Consider the following 6,000-nt stretch of genomic DNA (forward strand, 5'->3'; position numbering starts at 1 on the left):
GGTCCACTACCGCCCACAGGATGGGTATGGGGTCCACTACCGCCCACAGGATGGGTATGGGGTCCACTACCGCCCACAGGATGGGTATGGGGTCCACTACCGCCCTCAGGATGGGTATGGGGTCCACTACCGCCCACAGGATGGGTGTGGGGTTCCCTACCGCCCACAGGATGGGTATGGGGTTCACTACTGCCCACAAGATGGGTATGGGGTTCACTACAGCCCACAGGATGGGTATGGGGTTCACTACAGCCCACAGGATGGGTATGGGGTTCAATACCACCCACAGGATGGGTATGGGGTTCACTACCACCCACAGGATGGGTATGGGGTTCACTATCACCCACAAGATGGGTATGGGGTTCACTACCACCCACAGGATGGGTATGGGGTCCACTACCGCCCACAGGTGGGTTATGGGATTCACTACCACCCACAGGATGGGTATGGGGTCCACTACCGCCCACAGCATTGGTTTGGGGTCCACTTCCGCCCATAGGAATGGTATGGGGGTCCACTACCACCCAAAGGATGGGTATGGAGTTCACTACCACCCACAAGATGGGTATGGGGTTCACTACCACCCACAGACAGGATGGGTATAGGGTCCACTTCCGCCCACAGGATGGGTGTGGGGTTCCCTACCACCCACAGGATGGGTATGGGGTTCACTACCGCCCACAAGATGGGTATGGGGTTCACTACAGCCCACAAGATGGGCATGGGGTTCACTACAGCCCACAGGATGGGTATGGGGTTCAATACCACCCACAGGATGGGTATGTGGTTCACTACCACCCACAGGATGGGTATGGGGTCCACTACCGCCCAAGGAATGGGTATAGGGTGCACAATAAATAATCAATAATCAGCCAAAGGACAGCTTCTAACAGCTCAGATATCAACATAATTCTATGGAAACAACTTAACAATGTGTGGATTGTATAATTACGTGACTGGTGTTGAACAAGATCCTGTTCATCAAAATTCTTGCCGAATTCAGATCCATGTTATATGATGTAAACTAAAAAAATTTCAATAAATTATTTATATATGTTTGCTTCATTGACGCTTCTGTACAAGTGAGAGGTCCAGCGAGAATCTACAAATCTAGATTTGATTGTTTTGAATAGATGTTGTCGCAGTCTATTGAGGGGGCAGCTCAAGCTGTATGTTACTATTGTCACAATAAATCTTTTTACGGATACATACACATGGTCTACCCAAGAGTAATGGAAGTAATTTGTTACTTCTCCTGTTTCTGATTCAAGAGCTGCTATAAGTAAACACAGGTCCCACCGAGACTCGAACTCGGATCTCTGGATTCAAAGTCCAAGGTGCTAACCATTACACCATGGGACCGATATATTAGACGCGTCAAAGTGCAGGTACTAGTACCATGGGACCGGTATATCCATGCCAATCCACTTGTATGAATTATTAAAGAGTCTGACGTCTGATGTTGTTGAGTCCGTCGAAATACAGGAAAATCTTATACAACATTCATGAAACTGAAATATTTAAATATGGGTCCTCACCTCCTGTGTGTGCCTGCAGGATCAACCACTAGCTCATGGACCCCACTCCTTTCTAGCCACTGGTGCTAACCACACATACACACGCAGTTGATTGTACACCAGTATCTGGAATCTGTACACCAGTTGATTAATAGTTGAGAGACGGGACCAATGAGCCAAAGCTCAACCCCCGCAAGCACAATAAGGTGAGTACATATAGACACTCACACACACACACACACCGTTTCCCGGCGGAGGCGGAAACAAATGGGCATAGTTTCACCCTGATGCCCTTTTCACCTAGCAGTAAATACGTACCTGGGAGTTAGACAGCTGCTACGGGCTGCTTCCTGTGTGTGTGTGTGTGTGTGTGAGTGTGTGTACTCACCTAGTTGCACTCACCTAGTTGTGTTTGCAGGGGTTGAGCTCTGGCTCTTTGGTCCCGCCTCTCAACCGTCAATCAACAGGTGTACAGATTCCTGAGCCTATTGGGCTCTATCATATCTACACTTGAAACTGTGTATGGAGTCTGGTGGAGGAGGAAGGGCTTGGGGGGGTAGGGGGGAGGGGGAGGGTAGGGGGAGTGGGTGAGGGGGGGAGGGGGAGGGTAGGGGGAGTGGGTGAGGGGGGGAGGGGGAGGGTAGGGGGGGAGGGTTGGGGGGTGGGTTTTGGGGGGGCAATAAAGTGGGGAGGGCTTGGGGGGCGTGGGGGGAAAGGGAAGGCTGAGGTGGTTGAGGAAGAGGGGAGGGTTTTGGGGAGTGGTGGAGAGGGGAAGAATTAGGTGGGGTGGGGGAGAGTGGGGAGCTTAGGGGGGTGGGGAGAATGGAGGGCTTGTGGGTGGGAGGGACGGAAGGGCATGTGGGAGAAGGGAGGGCTTGGGGGATGGGGGAGAAGGGAGGTCCTGGGGGGAGGGGGGAGTCGGAGGAGGGGGGTGAGTGGGAGGAGAGGGGTGCCTTAGATGGGTACTTAGTGGGGGGCTGACAGGGGTTGGGGCAGGTAGGGTGTCTGTTGGGTGGAATGAGGGGGTGGTGCCGCACTCCCTGTGGCTATAATGCACTGTTTGAGGAGGGTTCCCCGTTTCCCTCTGGGATTGTAGGGATCGGGGGTGTGGCTCCCTGATTCCTTTCTCTCTCCCTGCGCTCCTTCCTCGCGTCTGCTGCTTGCATTCTCTCTTCCCTTGTCATATCCCTCTGCAAGAATACTCTTTTGAACTTCTCTCCACTTGCTAGACAGCACTTCCTTTCTAATAATTCCTCTTTCGCGATTTCGCTCATGAAAACCACCTTTATCATTCGGTCTCTGTCCTTGTTGTACTTTCCAAGCCTGAAAACCTTTTCAACATTTCGCTCAGCTCCCTCCATCCTTACCTCTTTAAGGATCTCTTTAATCATGTTTTTGTCCTTGTCTCTCCGCTCCTTTGGTCTGGTCCCTGTTTGCTCCTTAATGCCTGCTACTACTACTGCTCTATTTCTCTCTATCAGCCGGCTGGTACATCTAGCCGCTTCCTGAGAGGAAGCCACTTCCATGGCAACTTCCTTAACGGCAGACCTAGCTTCAGGGCTCGTTTTAAGTATTTCAGCAAATGAGAGCTGAGGTGTGGAGGTCCCCTCCACAGTAGCATTCCTGTCTCCCTGAGGCATTCCTGTCCTCCCTGTGTGTGTGTGTGTGTGTGTGTGTGTGTGTGTGTGTGTGTGTGTGTGTGTGTGTGTGTGTGTGTGTGTGTGTGTGTGTGTGTGTGTGTGTGTGTGTGTGTGTGTGTGTGTGTGTGTGTAATAGTGTGTGAGTGTGTGAGTGAGACACACACACACACACACACTCCATTTGAATGATATAAAACGTATTTAAAAAGCTAAAATCTTTAAATTACATGTTGGTACATTTCATGGGTCACGCTAACAGCATTTAGAATGTTCAGGTATTCACCCACGTGTCTCTTATAAGATATACTGGTCACATGATACAAGTGCTTGTACCCTAGCATACATTATATATATATATATATATATATATATATATATATATATATATATATATATATATATATATATATATATATATAATATGTATATATATATATACATATAAATAAATATATATATATATATATATATATATATATATATATATATATATATATATATATATATATATATATATATATATATACACACCCACACACACACACACGACCATCAGCCATAAACTGACTGTGCCTTGGCTATCCTAAAACCTAAAACATTGCTGTCAATAAACCAGCCCAGCAAAAAGGAATGCAGATATTGCGAACGACAAATGGTCGTTCTCCTAGTCACTACCTCCTAAACTGTAACACGTTACAAATGAAAATAAATAATTTACAAATAAAACTTTCTCACTTTACATATGACACTGTATCTCAATTCCTTATATTTTCAATATAATACAATATTGTACACTATTGTATTGTATACGTATACAATGTATTCTATTGTGTACATATAGATTTATATATATATGTATATATATATATAAATATTTATATATATATATATATTTATATATATATGCATACTAATGTATAATATAATATTGTATTCTGCTGTATACAATACAATATTCTCTTCTAAATTTGCTTCATTTATTATGCACCCTATATATGTGGGTTCAATATTAACACTTTCCGGTCTCTTTAATAAGTTCATTACTAGAAGTTACCAACGGGATCAGAAGTAAACAATGTTTAGGTCCCACCGAGACTCGAACTCGGATCTCTGGATTCAAAGTCCAGGGTGCTAACCATTACACCATGGGACCGGTATAGCTTGGTGGGCAGGTTTGTACTATTGTATACCACTATACCGGTACACCTTCCTCACCAGGGTGCTAGTTTACCTCTACCGTGAGACTAATGTGTTCTTCCTGGAGGGGGGGGGTGTAGGTACTTGTACCATGGAAGCGGTACTTGTTCTTGTTCCATGGGACTCTGAATCATGGGACTTTGAATCATGGGACTGATCCATGGGACTCTGAACCATAGGACTCTTAACCATGGGACTCTGAATCATGGGACTAATCCATGGGACTCTGAACCATAGGACTCTTAACCATGGGACTCTGAATCATGGGACACTGAGCCATAGGACTCTGAACTATGGTACTCTGAACCATAGTACTCTGAACCATGGGACTGAACCATGGGACTGAACCATGGGACTGAACCATGGAATCTCCCACTGTGGGACTTTTGCTCCTGCCGCATGGAATGTCTCGAATAAAAAAAAAAATATTTTGACTAACTTTTCAGCTTTCGCTCTCGTTGTGACAACCAGCAGGGTGACAACCACCAGCGGGGTGACAACCAGCGGGGTGACAACCAGCGGGGTGACAACCAGCGGGGTGACAACCACCAGCGGGGTGACAACCAGCAGGGTGACAACCACCAGCGGGGTGACAACCAGCAGGGTGACAACCACCAGCGGGGTGACAACCAGCAGGGTGACAACCACCAGCGGGGTGACAACCAGCAGGGTGACAACCACCAGAGGGGTGACAACCAGCAGGGTGACAACCAGCGGGGTGACAACCACCAGCGGGGTGACAACCAGCAGGGTAACAACCACCAGCGGGGTGACAACAACCAGCGGGTTATCTGAACGTTTTCTGAAATAACTTCTACATGATTTATTTTATATAGGCACTTACGTGGGTCCTACGAGGGAGGGGAGGAGAGAGGGAGAAAAACGGTAGAAATGGAGGTATAGGGATGGAGAGAGGGATGGATGGAGGGAGGGAGGTAAGGTGGAGGGACGGGAGAGACGGGATGGAGAGCTTTGCATCACTGCATCCTTCGTGGTTGGTGGGCAGCAAATTTACACACTGCTGTTATTTTCTGAAAAGTCATTGTCTTGAAGAATGTAGGCGAGGGTGAAGCTGGTCTCTCTCTCTCTCTCTCTCGCTCTCTCTCTCTCTCTCTCTCTCTCTCTCTCTCTCTCTCTCTCTCTCTCTCTCTCTCTCTCTCTCTCTCTCTCTCTCTCTCTCTCTCTCTCTCTCTCTCTCTCTCTCTCTCTCTCTCTCTCTCTCACTCTCTCTCACTCTCTCACTCTCTCACTCACTCACTCACTCACTCACCCACTCACCCACTCACCCACTCACACATACAGACACACACACTCACACACACAGACACAGACACACACAGACACAGACACACACACACACACACACACACACACACACACACACACACACACACACACACACACACACACACACACACACACACACACACACACACACACACACACACACACACACCACGGCTGAGAAGGTCGTAAAAACACCCCAATTCGTCCTGACGCTTGTGAAAATTATTTCCTCAATTATGTTATGGTGGGGACGACTCGAGTTCAAGAGGACGCCACCGCCGTAGGCCAGTCATCCTCCCGCCCCCCCCCCCCCCCCCCCTCACAGTTTTTCCAGGATTTCTCACCCGATTTGTCTCATT

At 47.7% G+C, this 6,000-nt stretch overlaps 2 non-coding genes across 2 annotated transcripts; both read right to left on the minus strand.

Annotated features, from left to right (window-relative positions):
- Positions 1-1,290: 1,290 nt before the first annotated feature.
- Positions 1,291-1,362, minus strand: TRNAQ-UUG (transfer RNA glutamine (anticodon UUG)). The gene has a single exon. It is a non-coding gene; the product is annotated as a tRNA-Gln (tRNA).
- A 2,876-nt stretch (positions 1,363-4,238) lies between these two features.
- TRNAQ-UUG (transfer RNA glutamine (anticodon UUG)) lies at positions 4,239-4,310 on the minus strand. The gene has a single exon. It is a non-coding gene; the product is annotated as a tRNA-Gln (tRNA).
- Between the last annotated feature and the right edge of the window lie 1,690 nt (positions 4,311-6,000).

The sequence above is a fragment of the Procambarus clarkii genome, chromosome 29, assembly GCF_040958095.1.
Source record: "Procambarus clarkii isolate CNS0578487 chromosome 29, FALCON_Pclarkii_2.0, whole genome shotgun sequence".
In the NCBI taxonomy this organism is placed as follows: Eukaryota; Metazoa; Arthropoda; class Malacostraca; order Decapoda; family Cambaridae; genus Procambarus; species Procambarus clarkii.